We start from the raw sequence: 17180 nt of genomic DNA on the forward strand, positions 1-17180 counted from the left end.
GACCTCCACCAGGTGTTCAGGGAAACTTTACCTCGGAGCTTTGTGGACAAACTGAAGGATGAACTGAAGGATGAACTGAAGGATGAACCCTCAGCAGCCTCTAATGAGACACGGACCAATTCCTGACCTCACCAGCAGAGACCTGAACTCCCCTCCAGTCCCTGGTCCTAGTCTCTCCTCATAGTCCTTCCTCCTGGTCCCTTCTTCTAGTCCTTCATCATGCTCCTTCCTCCCGGTCCGTCCTCCTGGTCCTGGTCTCTCCTCCTGGTCCCTGTGATGCTGTGTCAGTTTGTTGATGCGGATCCCCATCAGTCCCTCAGCAGGTGATGATTCTGTCGTTGTCCGTCCAACCAGAGCTCTGGCCTGTGGTCTCTGGTCCGTGGTCTCTGGTCTGTGGCCTCTGGTCCATAGTCTCTGGTCCGTGGTCTCTGGTCTCTGGCCTGTGGTCTCTGGTCCGTGGTCTCTGGCCTGTGGTCTCTGGTTCGTGGTCTCTGGTCTCTGGTCTGTGGTCTCTGGTCCGTGGTCTCTGGCCTGTGGTCTCTGGTCCGTGGTCTCTGGCCTGTGGTCTCTGGTCCGTGGTCTCTGGTCCGTGGTCTGTGGTCTCTGGTCCGTGGTCTCTGGTCTCTGGTCCGTGGTCTCTGGTCCGTGGTCTCTGGTCCGTGGTCTCTGGTCTCTGGTCCCTGGTCTCTGGTCTGTGGTCTGTGGTCTCTGGTCTCTGGTCTCTGGTCCGTGGTCTCTGGTCTCTGGTCTGTGGTCCGTGGTCTGTGGTCCGTGGTCTGTGGTCCGTGGTCTCTGGTCCGTGGTCTCTGGTCCGTGGTCTCTGGTCCGTGGTCTCTGGTCCGTGGTCTCTGGTCTCTGGTCTGTGGTCCGTGGTCTCTGGTCTCTGGTCCGTGGTCTCTGGTCTCATGCAGCTGGTTCTTGTTGCTGTAGCAGTTTGTTGACCTCTGACCCCTCTTGACCCCCCCGACCCCTCCTGGCCCCCGGACCCCCGAGCGGCGTGCTGGTGTCATGGCCGACGCAGGGTGACCTTGAGTCCCCTCTGGTCCAGTAATCCTGCTGGTAATCAGATTACTGCTCGGTGTTTCCACGGTTCCTTCCAGCCTTTCCATGGTTTCTCCTGCACCCTCCTGGTCTCTCCTGTTTGTTTGCTTCTGGCCGTGTCGGCTCCTTTAGGAACTGTAACGTTTACAGCGGTCGGTTCTTCCTGCTCTTGTGCTGATTTCAGTCACGTCAGCGTTTCAGTGTGTTTTCTTCTCCTTTGAACGTCACGCTCCGGGTTTCACCTGAACTCATCCGGAAGACCGGAGTCCTGTGAAGAGAGGAACAGAGGGAGACCGCTGTGTTGTTCTAACAAACGGCCTCGGGGGGGCGCTGCGGCGCCACGTGTGGTCAAACTGCTGAGTTTCTCCTGAACAGGCTGGTTTCCTGCTGCCTGCAGGACTGAAGGATCAGCTGTTCCGAACTTCCTGGCGGGTTTTAGTTCTGCTGGAAGCGTTTTGTCCGCTTCACGCTGCTGGACCGCTCTCAGAGGAATCTAGAAACATCCGCCAGCGGCTCCAGAGTTCCACAGAGCTGCTGTTTGAACAGGCGATCGATGAAGAGTTAATCAGTAATCTGGGATTAAACCGGCAGAACCGGCTCAGACCGGTTCCGTCCTCGCTCTCGCTCTGACTTTTCCTCTTTCTGATCCAAACTGTTCTCCTGACGACTGAACCTTCACCACCGGACCAACTGCAGCGGCAGTCTGCCGGGCCCCGCTCTCTCTCTGGGAAAGTTTGAAAAACTTCATCATCATCACCATCACCATCATCACCATCACCATCATCACCATCATCACGCTCCAATAACCTGGAAGAATAATCCTCTTTATTCCCTCTGACAACAGCCTGAGGGAGGAGGAGGAGGAGGAAGAGGAGGAGGAAGAGGAAGAAGAGGAGGGGGAGGAAGAGGAGGAGGAAGGGGAGGAGGGGGAGGAAGGGGAGGAGGAGGAGGAAGAGGAGGAGGAAGAGGAAGAAGAGGAGGGGGAGGAAGAGGAGGAGGAAGAGGAGGAGGAAGAGGAAGAAGAGAAGGGGGAGGAAGAGGAGGAGGAAGGGGAGGAGGAGGAGGAAGAGGAGGAGGAAGAGGAAGAAGAGGAGGGGGAGGAAGAGGAGGAGGAGGAAGAGGAGGGGGAGGAAGGGAAGGAGGAGGAAGAGGAGGAAGAGGAAGAAGAGGAAGGGGAGGAAGAGGAGGAGGAGGAAGAGGAGGAGGAGAAAGAGGAGGAAGAGGAGGAGAGACGAGGAAGAGGAGGAGGAGGAGGAGGAGGAGGAGGAAGAGGAAGAAGAGAAGGGGGAGGAAGAGGAGGAGGAAGAGGAGGAGGAGGAAGGGGAGGAGGAGGAAGAGGAGGAAAGAGGAGGAGGAGGAGGAAGAAGGTGATGATCTTGTCCTGCTGGCTTCATGGAACCTGGACCATCATGCACTGGGGTGGTTTGCAGCTGAGTGTGAAGCGACAGGAGGAGGATCAGATCCTCCAGATCCCAGGTCCTGGTCCTGGACCAGAAGAAGACGGTCTGTCCTCTCCAGGTCGGTGGAGAGACCCTGACTGGGTCTGGTTCTCGGGTGGAGGAGGCTGATAGGAGGGTGGAGGAGGCTGACAGGAGGGGTGGAGCAGCGTTGGGTCTGTCTTGGTGAAGGAGGCCTGAAGCAGAATCTCTGGATTCACCGTCGGTCTTCCTGCTGACACTGGACTCGTTGGTCGGATGTTGTGACTGTTTCCAGAAGGGAGGGAGGAGGGAGGGAGAGAGGGAGGGAGGGAGGGAGGGAGGGAGGGAGGGAGGAGGGAGGAGGGAGGAGGGAGGGAGGGAGGGAGGGAGGGCGGGAGGGAGGGAGGGCTCCACCGAAGGAGCCGTTCACTCAGGAAGGCCTCCACATCAAACAGGTTGATAAAGTTTAGGATGCTGCGAGTTGCCGTGGCGATCACCGTGGATCTGAAATACACCGCTTCAGAAATACAGCGTGGGAAAAAAAAAGTGGCTTTTAGCACAAGTTGCCCCGGATTGCTCAGTCCACTGGACAGTCCACTGCTCAGTCCACTGCTCAGTCCACTGGACAGTCCACTGCTCAGTCCACTGCTCTGTCCACTGGACAGTCCACTGCTCAGTCCACTGCTCAGTCCACTGCTCAGTCCACTGGACAGTCCACTGGACAGTCCACTGCTCAGTCCACTGCTCAGTCCACTGGACAGTCCACTGGACAGTCCACTGCTCAGTCCACTGCTCAGTCCACTGCTCAGTCCACTGGACAGTCCACTGGACAGTCCACTGCTCAGTCCACTGCTCAGTCCACTGCTCAGTCCACTGCTCAGTCCACTGCTCAGTCCACTGGACAGTCCACTGGACAGTCCACTGCTCAGTCCACTGCTCAGTCCACTGCTCAGTCCACTGCTCAGTCCACTGGACAGTCCACTGCTCAGTCCCACTGCTCAGTCCACTGCTCAGTCCACTGCTCAGTCCACTGGACAGTCCACTGCTCAGTCCACTGCTCAGCCCACTGCTCAGCGCTGCAGGGGAACAGGAAGTGGCTCTATCCTTCTGGATTTGTGGCCGGGGATTATTTGGAGCGCCACCTGGAGGGAAGACTCCTCCATCGTCCTCTGGGCTCTAATTTCGTGGACTGCGCCCGGTCGATGCGCGGTCTGGACGGCCTGTCAGCGCAGCAAGTCAACGGGGCGTTGTCCAGAACATTTTCATGAAGGGCGCAGAGCGGCGCAAGTCCGCCTCCGTCCCGCCCACCGGCGCAGGAGTCGCAAGAGGGAGGAGAGAAAGTGGGTTTAACCCCGCTGAGCGTAATTTGACCAATCAAATGACACCTCTCCTCTCCTCTCCTCGTGTTTAAAGGCGCTGCAGCGAAGCTCACTTTTAAATTAACATGACTTCATACATTTTATTTCCTGGCCGCTCCGCCGCATCCCAGACTGTCTGAGGGGAACTGAGCTCATTCCGGCTTCTTTGTGCCACAATTCAGGTTCAGATGCACATCAGTAATAAATGAAAAACAGATTATCTGTCTTGTACCTTGAAAGACTAACTGACTTCATTGTGTGCATGTGTGTGTACAGATTATTGATTGATTAAATACGACCTGCACCCCCTGACTGAGGTGTAGGTGCACTGTTTGTTTAAGCGGTGGGTGTGTGTGTGTGTGTGTGTGTGTGTGTGTGTGTGTGTTGCGGAGGCGGGTTTCACTTGGAGTGGGTGTGTGCACGTGCGGATGGTTGTGCGTAAAGGTGTGCGCTCACCTGTGGAGCCGCAGGGAGGTCAGGGTCGGGAGGAGCCGTATTTTCTGTTGACCGCACCGTTTTTCCGCGTCCTGTGTTACAGTTCAGCGTCTGGTTTCATGTCATCACCATCCGGTCGCTGCGACCTGGAAGCTCTGTCTGAACGCACCAAACTCATCTCTGGATCACAGCCGATTTTTTACACCAGTCAAACAATCTGCGCGTCTCAAATCTACGACCCCAGGACCCGACCTCACACTCTCGGCGGCTGCGAGGCTTGGAAAGAGGAAGCCGCAACATTCCGTCATCAAAAAAAACACTGGAGGAAAATCACCACGCCGCTCACCGAGTGACCCAGGAGCTCCAGCTGAGTGCAGTCACACACCACGCCGTCCGTTCACCTGGAGCAGGTCGGCCTCAAGCTGCTCATGTTGTGGACTCAGGAATCAGCGTCGATGGCAATGCGCTGTGTCTCAAGAGGACGACGTGTTGAGCGGATGGATGCTGGCTGCCGGAGCGCACGGACTGTGGCGCAGTTGATGCGCCATTCTTTGATTGTGACTGCGGGGCTTTGGCATGAACACGTGGCGGCTGGTGTTGTCTCAAGAGCTACTAGTTGTTGAACTGTTTGGATCGAATCTTCTCTATCAATCAGTTAAAACGCTATATCTGTGGATGAATTTGAATGAATATTTTGGATGAATTCCAAACCCAATGTCGATGAATGGACTGTGAATGCGCACTTGATGAAATCTGGTCGTGTTGCTCTGCACAAGATAGAATCTAACCGAAATGAGTAAAAACTGCTGTTGAATGTTCAAACATGGAAACTGAAAAAAGAAAAATAAAACTGGCTGCCAGAGCTTTGGAAAATAAGATCGAGAGGCTTCAACATGAGCGCAAAAGTGCCGTGAATAAAATAAAGGCGCTTATTCCACAGATGAAGACGCTCATGAACTCAAACGAAAACGCACTTCATATCCCCTCACTTCTGGATCAGCTGGTTACACGCGCGTTAAAGGGCTTCTGAAGCGCACAAAGAGCTGGTGTCACTGCTTCCTGAAGAAAACGAGAAACCAGAGGAGTGGATTTCCAGCATTATGGATTACAGTGATGCATTCAAGGAACGAACGGAAAATGGGTATCTGAAAGTCTTCAACAAAACTCAAATGAAACACAACTGAGAACAATTTCCGAACAATTACCAGATGAAAACAACCACAAAGAACAAGCTCCTGTCGAAAAGGACAATGATGCGCCTGCTGGTGACACTGCAGCACCTGTACCAGCTGTACGTGACCCCGAGAAGAACTTCAGCCTCGTGACAGCATCTCAAATGCAGGCAAGAATCACGCTCCCATCAGTCTTCTTCAGCCTCACGCTCATCTGCTGCTTAAGATTGAACAAATATTGCAATTTTGACAGCAAAGCAAGCGGCATTAAAGGAAAAGCATGCGTTAGAGGAAGATGAATTAAACTTAAGAAAAGGAAAGAACAATTTGCATGGGAAGAAGAAGCGTTGGAGCTGCGTAAAGGAGAGAAAAACTGTTGCTGGAGAATGAGATTGCTGAAGAAATGGCAAAACTAAGTGTAATAAGATCACAAAGCAGAGCTGGCAGTAAATCTAGATCAAGGTTTCAGGGATGAACTCGTACTGTGACAAGGCTCAATCAGAACAAAAACTAAACATCGATTGCCACAGAGTTTATTCCACCACAGCCTTTTGAACAACATTATAATCTTGCTGAAACGTACAGCAGCTGTAAAGTCCAAAACCACCCACCTTCCTGACATGAAACCGCCTCCAGGTCCCCCTTACATTACCAGCGTTACCTGGCGGCTCCTGAAGGAACCTGTGACCGGTCTGACACAACGTGAACCTGCTTTGGAGAAAAATGCTGAATCCCAAATGATGGTGTGCTGGATATAATGAGAGAACAAATGAAATCACAGCATCCTCATGCAACAACAATGTCTCTCAGCACCTCCGAAAAGACAAATTCCCATTTTTGATGGAAATCCACTGGAGTATCAATCCTTCATTAAAGCTTTTGAAAATGGAGTTGAGGGAAACACTCAGAACTGTGACAGACTGTACTTCCTGGAGCAGTACACCAGAGGGCAGTAAAGAGCTGGTGAGGAGCTGTCAGCACATGGAGTCCAACAGAGGAAATGAAAAGGCAAAGGCTCTGTTGAAAGAACACTGTGGAAATGAGCAGAAGGCTGCAGCCTCCATGGAGCGAGCGCTTGTCTCGGCCCACCTCTAACACAGAGGACGTGAAGGGCCTCCTGGAGGACAGCCTCTTCCTGCGTGGATGCTGCAATGCCATGGAGGATGTGCAAGTACTTAACAGATATGGACACGCCCACAAACATGCTTGGACATTATCAAAAAACTTCCGTACAAGATCAGAGAGCACGGGAGGAGTCATGTGACCTGCAGCAGAAGAGTAACAGAAGAGCTCGGTTTGTTGATATTACACCACTTTGTGGAAGAACAAGTGAAAATATGACGAGCCTGTGTTTGGGAACATCCAGGACACGACTCACCAGCTAGACAGACCAGATCCAACACTCGTCCAGGATCCAGCTTCAAGGGAGCCAGCTTCGCTACAGCTGTGAATGAGGTGGGGAGGCCAGCCCGTCTGTGGACGAAGACACAAAACCGTCATCGAGAAGTCCTGTCTCTGCTGCACCGGAGGACACACACTGTGTGTGCACTGTTGGAGAAGCTGGAACACAAGGAGAAGATTGACTTCCTGAAGGAGAAGGGGCTTGCTTTAGCTGTCTAAGCACAGGGCACATCAGCAGAACTGCCAAGGAAGATCATGTGTGCTAAGTGTGGCCGAACACCCCCCGCTGTGCTCCATAGGGACAGCGCAGCCTCCTCAGAACAGGCTGAGCGGCGTTCAGGTGTCAGCTGACGGCATGCTGGTGTCCAGCGGGCTCACAGGGCTGGTGAGGCTGACCGCAAGCTTCCTATTGTTCCAGTTCAAGTTAAAGAAAGGCAGCAAGATTATCACCACCTATGCCTTCTTGGACCAGGGAAGCACGGCGGTGTTTTGCACCGAAAGTCTGAGGCAGAAGCTCAGTTTGACTGGAATGAGAGTAAACATCCTGCTCAGGACTAGTGTTAATTTTGTCAGCAATTTTCAATTTTTGTTTTTCAGTCTTAGTCTTTTTCAAGCTTCTTTTTTTAATTTTTAGTCTCGTTTTAGTCACATCCATCTGGTTTTTGTTAAGTCCACTTTTAGTCAAATAAAAGTGCAAACCTTTTAGTCCTTTTGTAGTCATTATAAATGATAACTATTTTGAGTCTTTTAGTCGACTAAACGTTGTGAGCATTTTAGTCTTAGTCAGTTTTATATTACAACTATTTTAGTCTAGTTTTATTCAGTGAAGTGTGTATTTTATAAACTTTAGCTCCAGTCGTTCGCTACCTCAGCACACACACATCAAATGAAAACAAATGTATATTTTTGTCTCTTAATTTTTTCTATAAAAGACCGAGTTTGTCTTTTCACTTTGAGTCACACAATCACAACAATTTTTCCCTTGTTTTCATGACAGGAAAAAGCTTTGACACAACGTGTCACTCAAGTTCAAACATTTTACTTTTTCTTAATCTGTGGACACCAAAACTAGACTAATTTTGACCAACAAAACTTGGTTGACATTTTAGTCTAGTGTAGACTAAAAAGCAGTCAGTGCACATCAACATATTTAACCTCCTAGAAGATTGCATATCAAGACTCACACTTTTGCTTTAAAAAATAAAATATCAAAAGTACCGTCTAAGTAGCATATTTATTTTCATCCAAAATGTGAACATAAATTATATACAAAAAAAAGGTTATGTACAAAAGAAAATGCATACTGACAGTATTACAATCATTAACCAATTACCACGAAAACTTTAATTACAAATAAATTGGGAAAAACCTTTCCGTTTCGCAACAAGCTCCCAATCAGAGCTACGATGTTGGTACACACTTTTTTACATGAGGGAAGAGGGTTCTGCCTTCGTTTCTCCTTGTTGAGTTTGAGGAAAGCATTTCTCTCCAATGAGGTTCGTGCTCTGTTGCGTTGGCCAGTACAACGCTGCTTGATGCACTGCCCTCCTGACCTGATGTTTGTTGGGTGAAGGATTGGGTTGAGGTGGAAGGACCAGCTCTCTCATCGATCTTGGAACAGAAATACAATGTCAGGACAGATGCAGATGAGAAAATCCACATTTTGTATCAAAGGTTAACACACACTAAAGATCTTCTGGAGGGCCGGATCTGGCCCCCAGGCCATATGTTTGACACCCAGCCATGCATCAATAGTTCCACACATTTCTGTAGTCTAGGCTGGAGTTACAGCTGACCAGCTCTCTGTCTTTGCCCTCTGACGAGCCGCTTTGTAGACCTCCTTGGTCCGTGTTTCCAGACAGGTGGGCAGAGCCGACGTGGCCGCGGACCCTCCGCCGCTGTACGGGGGCCGGTCCCCATATCCGTCTCCTCGAACGGGGAGGGAGGGCAGAGGAGCGCAACTACCGTACCCCGAGGGGAAGGGGGGAGGTCGGGGCGGGAGGTGTAAATCGCGCGGCCCTGAGCTTAAACAAGCCTACTGGGTCGCGGCGCACTGGGCCTCCAATGGCCGCGGAAGCAACCTGCGCCCAGTGGAGGCCGGTTTAATTTCACATATTTTTTTTTTTTTTGCATCATGATGTAGGCAAAATTCAATTTGTGATATGAAAATAAAAGACCACAATTATATAAACTGTTTATTCTTCCATTGCGACCTGGTAAAAAAGCCACATGGACCAGTGGTTGGAAACGGTGGTTTAACGTGTTCCAAATTAAAAAAAAAAAAATTCAAAAACAAGAACCCATGAAGTTGAATAAAATAACAGTCATGAATTAACCTGAAAAACACACGTAAGAACAGGCTTCTATGAATAAAGAACACGCATTTGTACTTATTACGCACTTAGCACGGCGGAAGGAAAAAGTAGTTCCCAACATCCGCATATGATTAGATAATATCTCAACAGTTTAGTTACGTTCCACTGTGTTCCTGTTATTATATACATTAACTTAAATGACTGAAGTATCAAAAGCATCAATATGTCGATTTGAGAATTGATTTTAGAGCATAAGTTCTGGTATAGGATGTTTTTTTTTCCAATATAAATCCGCTCGGTTCATCTCTATTAACGGCAAATTAAACAGGCAACTCACATTAGTTTAATGTTTAGTTGAAACACATATCAATTTTTTTTTTTCAATGAACCCACCTGAAGTTCCTGGTGAATCAACCTGATGCGCCTCTTCAGGTTGTGGTGTTCTTGCCGGCGATCTTGTGCCCACATGGCTCTCCGTCCTTTTTCCTCACCAAACATTCTGTCTTCTTTTCGGTCTCAGAATATTGAAAATGAGCCCAGATGTCTTCCCGTTTCTTCCTCCCAAGTGCTTTTCGAAGCAGGGTTGCTCCTTGTGGAGCCCAGCAGGTCTTGTGGCAGCAGCGATGTGGGATTATCTTTATCACGGAAACGGTGCACACGCATGCGCGGGATGCACAGGAAACTGCTCAGATGACTAATAATAATAATAATTTACCCAATATTTAGTCGTCTCAATTTTGTGAACCCCCCAAAAAACATTTTTAGTTTTAGTCTTTATTTATTAAATACATTTTTGTCCCCTCCATTTTCGTCTGCAAATTTGAATATTTTGTTTCAGTTATTGTCAGTGCTGTGAATAATCGTCTCGTTTCGTCTCAATAAGGGAAAAAGGGGCGTTGACGAATATATTTCGTCTTTTTTTTCGTCGACGAAATTAACACTGCTCAGGACCATGGGGCAGGAGAAGGTGGTGAAACACTTCATCGTGCCAGAACTGGAGGTGGCAGGACTTGAACATGACGCCTTCATCGACCTGCCTGAAGCGTTCGCACAGTTGTCCTGCCAGCGCAGAGTGAACATACTCACCAATGAAGATCTGACGAATGGCCAAATCTGAAACACCTCTCCTCACCACAGATCGAGTCTGGAAATGACCTGCTGATTGGGACAAAATGTTCCACGAGCCATGGAACCGCTGGAAGTCATCCACAGTGAAAACAATGGACCTTATGCCGTGAGGACGGTGCTGGGCTGGACGGTGGAACGGACCGCTGACAGGAAGCAGTGGAGAGGCCGGTCGCCGTGAGCAACCAGGAACTGTAAACCATGTGTCTGTGGTGAACCTGGATGAACTGTGGCAACAGCAATCAGAGATGGACTTTCCAGAATCTGCTGTGGAGGAACTGGTCTGTCCAGAGGAGACCTGAAGTCTATGGACATGGTCACACAGTCAGCCAAGCACATTGAGAGCTATCAGGACGCTCAGGAGCTGCTGCAGGAGGAGACGCATCAGGAACAGTCTTTAGAGCACTCGGCTGCGGCGGAGGGAGGCCGGCCCAGCGGGGAACGGGCCAGGCTGCAGGTACAAGATCAACCACCAGGGAGCCAGAACGCTCAGGCCGGGGAGGAGGGCGGCGGCCTGGAGGAGGAGCAGTGCAGCGTGGAGCTGACGGCGACCGGCTCCAGAAGTCCATGCTGCAGGCCGACACGGTGAACGTGAGCTGACGGCCGAGCGCAGCAGCTCCAGCGACGTGAAGGGTTCCCAGGTCCAGATGGGACGCGCCGGAACAGAGAGCAGCCGCAGGGGCCTGCGAAAAAATCGTTGGAGGCCAGGACCACATCGTGGAGGGCCAGGACCACATCGTGGAGGGCCAGGACCACATCGTGGAGGACCAGGACCACATCGTGGAGGACCAGGACCACACGTGGAGGACAGGAACACATCCTGGAGGACCAGGACCACCTGCCGCAGATCGTCTCAACCTGCAGAAGAAGTCAACCAGATGCCGATGGATCAGAAGAACATCTCAGCCCACCAAGCAGCGGAGCGCGACTGGGCAGAGGCCGAGGCCCGCATGGAGGACAAACTGGACCGCAACAACAAGCTGCAGCGCCCCGAGAAGAAGGACCTGCTGTCTCCAAGGACAACATGGGCTAGAACATCCACGAGCTGGAGAAGTCCAGACGTGCCATGGAGCAGCAGCCGGAGGAGATGAAGAAGCTCCGGACCCAGATGAAGGATCTGTACCGGGACCTGGAGAGCTTCAAGCGGCTGGCCTGAGCGGCCGAGATGGACTGGACTGCAGAGAAACCTTGTCGCAGGAGATCTGGTATTTCTTTTGGGCAGTACAGCACCTCGTGATTCCTGGACATGTGCAGACATTTCCAGACCGAAAGGGTTTTTGTTTGGATCACGACGAGAACGACCTGCTTGGACAGACCCATGTGTGAGGTCTTGCTTGTTGCTGGAAGCAGAGGAGGCAGCATGAGGACCCTGGCTGACCTCTACAAAGGCTGTTTTTCCAGACTTTGACTGAGAAACATCCGTTTCTGTTTGGAATATCGACTAGTCGGTCATGCTTGACCAGAAGAAGGATATCTGTTCATTGTCATTGAGAGACTATTGGACATGTAGCGTTGAGATCTGAAGATGTTTGTTTTGTCTCCTATTATGTGTTTTGATGTGATTTATTATGTTGAACTTAATAATTAGGGGCTGGTTGTGTAGGAGACAGACTGAGGTGTAGGTGCACTGTTTGTTTAAGCGTGTGTGTGTGTGTGTGTGTGTGTGTTTGCGGAGGCGGGGTTTCACTTGGAGTGGGTGTGTGCACGTGCGGATGGTTGTGCGTAAAGGTGTGCGCTCACCTGTGGAGCAGGCAGGGAGAGTCAGGGTCGGGAGGAGTCTATTTTTTGTTGACCGCCCCGTTTCCGCGTCCTTGTTACGGCTGCTGCCTTTGTGTGTCATGGTTTGATCCTGTTTGTCTCCCCCCAGGTGTCCAGTTGTGGTGTTTTTCTTTCCTTTCCCAGCCTTCAGCCAAGACCTCACCTTTCCAGCCAGCAGCCATCCTGGACACCTGTCGCCAATCATCCCATCAGCCGATCAACCAATCAACCTCCAGTCCTGCCCCTATATATTGTTTTGCACCCTGTGTTTCTGCCCGTCTGTCTGTGAGAGAGAGATCACTGCATCTCTTGGAGAGCTTTTGACGCTTTGACTAAAGTTTGAGACATCTGTTTTTTTTGCCCTCCTCAGCCAAAGCTACTAGTTGAGGACTTATTTTTGTTCAACCCTGCCTGTCCCCACCTAGTGTGTTTTGTAGTCAAACCCCATTCTCGGTATTGTCTTCTTCCCTGGAGAAGGGCTCCAGGTAAGACACCCCGGGGTCTACATTTCTGCACGTAGGTGACTTTCTGTATATACACACTAGGTAAGTGTGGGTGGCTGCCACGATCTTCTGTAGCAGGTAGGTAAGGTTCAGGCATAGTTAGTGAGTTAGGGCTAGTCACTGGTTAAGATAGTTAGGGTCATAGGGGTGAGGTGTAGGAGAAGATTAGGGTTTTTGTGTTTAGTGGCACCGCCCACAGGGCCCTTTCCTAACGTCCGCCTTGCCCTCCATTAGCTATCCCCATTTTTGCTGTTTACCAGATTTTTTTGTTTAGGCTCATTACGTTTTGTTGTTTAAAGCCTGCTGGCTGCATTCTGGCATTTTTGTTGTATCTTGTGAGTTTGTAACATTGCTTCTGTTTAATTATCTTTTGTTATATAAATTCCCTTTTCCTTTGGGAAAAGGCCACCCAAACTCTTTTGTGCTGCACCTTGCTTCGTCCGCACACCACCTGAAGCATTTACATCAGCCAGTAGGCCTGCGCGTAAGCGTTGCGTTTCCCCCCCCCCGCTCCTAGCTTGGCCATCTATAACATCTTAAGGGGGGGGGACGTAACAGTCCTGTGTTACAGTTCAGCGTCTGGTTTCATGTCTTCATCATCCGGTCGCTGCGCCCTGGCAGCTCTGTCTGAACGCACCAAACTCATCTCTGGATCACAGCGGATATTTTACACCAGTCAAACAATCTGCGCGTCTCAAATCTACGACCCCAGGACCCGACCTCACACTATCGGCGGCTGCGAGGCTTGGAAAGAGGAAGCCGCAACAGTAGCGCTGGAGTGAAATTTAAGTTTGTGTTTCCTGGTGGGGTGAACCGCCGTGTCTTCGATGCTTTAGGCATCAAACACTCATCACGTCTGCACAGCATCCCCAGGCCAAAGGTCAAGGTGACAAACGGAACCGTCAGGATGGCGCTGGACAGACTGTGGGGAACAGCAGAGTGACGGGGACTCGCATTCCAGCATCATCAGCCGAACAGGTTAGACCGAGTCTGGCCTGCAGGGAAAACCAGGCTCAGACAGGACAGAACAACTCAACGCAACTGATTTAGGTTGTTTTTGTGTGTGTGCCCACCCCCACCAGAGGTCAACCACTGTGCACTGTCCGGGAGACGCCCTCGCACCCAGGTGTCGTTAACGCGTCAGGACGAGGACGTCCCCGTTGATGTGAAAGAGCTTCCAGAGCGACAGACTGAAGCTCAGACTGAAAGAGTCAGAGATCTACAAGAAACGGTGATCAGAGATGGTACAACACGCACTGGGAATTCATGCTGGAGCTCTCTGGTGCCGCCAAAACTCAAAATTCAAGAAAGATTCGAAAAAAGAGAAAGTTGTTATAATCTAAAAGGGACCGACCTTTCTAAAAACAAGGATCAGAACAAAAGGAATGGAACGCTCCGAGACGGTTCAGGGAACCCGTCTGTGGAACGCCCTTCAGAAACCATCGCCGCATTGAAGAGAAATGTAAAAACTCCATTATGAGGAATCATGAGATGAGATGTGTGTCCAGCATCGCATCATTTCCTTCTGACAGAATGGAGCTGGTCCTGGAATTTTGAAGACAGATAATGATTGAAATTGTAGACGGAATATAAGTGGCCGGATAGGGAGAGGCAGGAAGGGAAAGGAAGATAACAGGCGTGTAAAATCAGGAGAAGCTGATGGGGTCTGCAAACATTGGGAAAATGTGATCTGATGAAAGAAGGGGCAGACATTACAAGTAGGGCTGTCAAATGATTTAAATTTTTAATCAGATTAATCACAGCTTACAAATTAATCATGATTAATCACAAATAATCGCAATTTCCAACTATGTCTGAAATATACCCTTTTCCCCTGTATTGCATTAACAAAAAAATGACAGGACATGATTATATATTTAACATGTGATGTGTTTTTTATTTAAAGGTGCCTTAAGGAGTTTGCACGTTTTATGCGAAACAGCGCCCCCTGCAGGCCTTGGGCGTAATGCAGCTTAGTGAAAAACTCGTCCCTGTGGCTCCCGTGCACGTTAGAGGGGGACTCCGTCTTCGCTCGTTTAGAAGCGCTCAAGTAAGATTTAAGTTTCTTCTCCCTGGTGGAGTCTGTGTGGAGCTGTGGCAGTGCTAGAAGCCAGTCTGTTCTGACTTTCTGGAAGATCCTGCTCAGTTGTTGCTCACTAAGCATCTGGCGGAGTAATGGTGGACAAAACGAAACCTAACCAGCCGGAGCGCGCATTACGTCATTCCTTTCAAATTCTCCCCAAAAAAACTCTGTTGCCGGACCGGCACTGTGACTTTCAAGTGACAGTTTAGCCTGTTAGAGGTTTGGTAATGAATATGTCAGGGCACATTGTCCACATCATTAAAAATGTGGAACATATTTATGGTGGAAATAAGTATTTTTAAGGTTGTAAAACTCCTTAATGCTCCTTTAAAGGTCCAAATAAAATAAATATTCAAAAAACTAAAACATGCACACCGTAACATAATGTCTGTGTGTGTGTGCAGCGCTCCCTCTGCAGTCCCTCGACAGTTGGCTTTTGGCAGGAGTTACATTTTCAGGTCTGTAACAAATGTAGTACCACAAGAAAAGTCAAACTAAGAGATACCACACTTTTTTCTTGCACAATTAAACAGGGCATTCTTAGCCAGTGTTCCTTTTTGTGTGGAAAACAGAAAACTGCTTCAACATTTTTTTAATCAAACAAGTAGAATCCATGGGGCCAGCGGCTGATCTCCCTCCATACTGCTTTCTTCTGTCTGCTGCCCGTCCATGCTTCACATGTCCGCGTGGGTGTGCGCTGCGCGTTGGTCCGCGTGACGTAAAAATCGTCATGAATTCACGGGGCGCATCTTCGGGTCTCACTTAGTATGTCCCGCCCCCCGGTGCCCCTTTTCATCATTTGAAAAGGTAAGCTGTGATATTAGATGGACGTTTTAATGGTTGAACTTTGAGTTCCCGCTTCTTTACCGCTCTGTGATGCTCGTTAGTGGCTGTAAACTGGATTAAACGGGATTATGTTGTCGCCGTTTTTTATCTGAAGCGCACAAAAGTAAAGTTTGAGCTTTATTTTATTATCTGTGCGGCGTGTCTGCAGTTTGTTAGCCGTGTGTTAAAAGTCTAATTCTTTAATGCAGTTCGGTGCGTCGCCGTGCTCCGGAGGTTCACGTTAATGTAAACCGAGTGGTTTATTGAATTACTGTAAAAATGAACCGCTGAATTAAATTCTACTTGGCGGAAATGTGAGTAACTTCAATGTTGATGCAACATTCAGCCGGCTGACGGACTGAATTCATGTCTGTATTCACACATAGAAAGTAACAAAGTACATGAATTAACTCAAATACTGTAGTTACTGTACTCCACTTTAAGGTGTGTGTACTTTCACTGGTATTTCAGAGGGAGGCGTTGTACTCTGCACTGCGTTTGTGTGTCAGCTGCAGTTTGTTTCCAGTAGAGTGGAAATATAACAGCTGATCATAATGAATGAATGAATGAATGGAAACCCAGTGAGTTCCACAGTAAAGACAGGAGTCCAGTAGGCTGAACCTCAGTCACAAACTGTCAAGTCCTCCAAGTTTTTGTGCTGCTCCGGACTTGAACAGAGCGTTGTCTTCGTATGGATGTTCTTCAAAGAAGAAGAAGTCCAAGGTTTCTTTCTCCAGTTTTTTTTTTTTTTATTGTAGACAAATTTTTGGATCCTTAAGTTCCCTTGGGTTCCTTTGATTTTATTTTAGCTTTTCATTTGAAGTTTTAAACCTTAAGCTGCTTTTTAGTTTCTTAAGGCTCCTATTTGGCTTCTTGAGGTGAAAAACCTCAAGGAAAACAAATTATACCAATTACTCCTGGGAGTAGTATTTAGATTCTTTTACAAAAGTAATGAAGAACTAATAATGAGCTGGCCATAAAGGACCAAGTTATTCTAACAAGGTAGATTCTGAATATTAAATTTACTTATCAGTTTAAGGTAGCAAATGAATGCAGAAATAAATCAAATGCTTTTCCTCACAACACATTAACTTGAAGTTCCTTTTCAGTGAATTGTAACTTCAACTTTATCACCTTCTAAATTGAATATTAATGAAAAAACATTAAACTTAAAGTTCTCATTCACAACTGGAGAGTCCCAGGCGCTCCTGTGTGCAAACATTTCTCCTTGAAACAGTCACCGTCCTGCAGCTCTTACCGGCTGTCCATCCAGGTTGAAGAGTTGTTTTGCACAAGGTAATCCAGAGAGGAGCGCTTTTCTGCTCCCTGTCTTGCTGTGAGCTGCCTCCTGCTCCATGCAGGAAGGCTGCAAGTCAGGTCTCCTCTGCACCCAGCTGGCCTGGGGCATCAATCAGGTGATTGAATTCACCTGGTCCTTCTCTTTCCCGATGGGGGATGGGAGGCGGAGCCAGCTCGCAGCCAGTTTTGACAGAACACATACAATCAGATTTAAAATTTAATGCATCAGCAACAACCCAATAATAATATAAAGATATCTGAGTGTTTCATATCTTGTCTTTTAGCATGTTTGAGCCCAAGTTCACATTTTGACTGGGTCCACCACCCAGCTGCAGCTGCAGGCCAGCAGTGAAGCTGTGAGGGTGGCCCAGGAGACCAGGCAGCAGGCCGGAAGCAGACCTTCACCCTCAAGACAGCAAAGAAGGCAGAAGCCGACGCTCGGGCGCA

Source organism: Salarias fasciatus, chromosome 6 (assembly GCF_902148845.1).
Source record: "Salarias fasciatus chromosome 6, fSalaFa1.1, whole genome shotgun sequence".
Classification (NCBI taxonomy): domain Eukaryota; kingdom Metazoa; phylum Chordata; class Actinopteri; order Blenniiformes; family Blenniidae; genus Salarias; species Salarias fasciatus.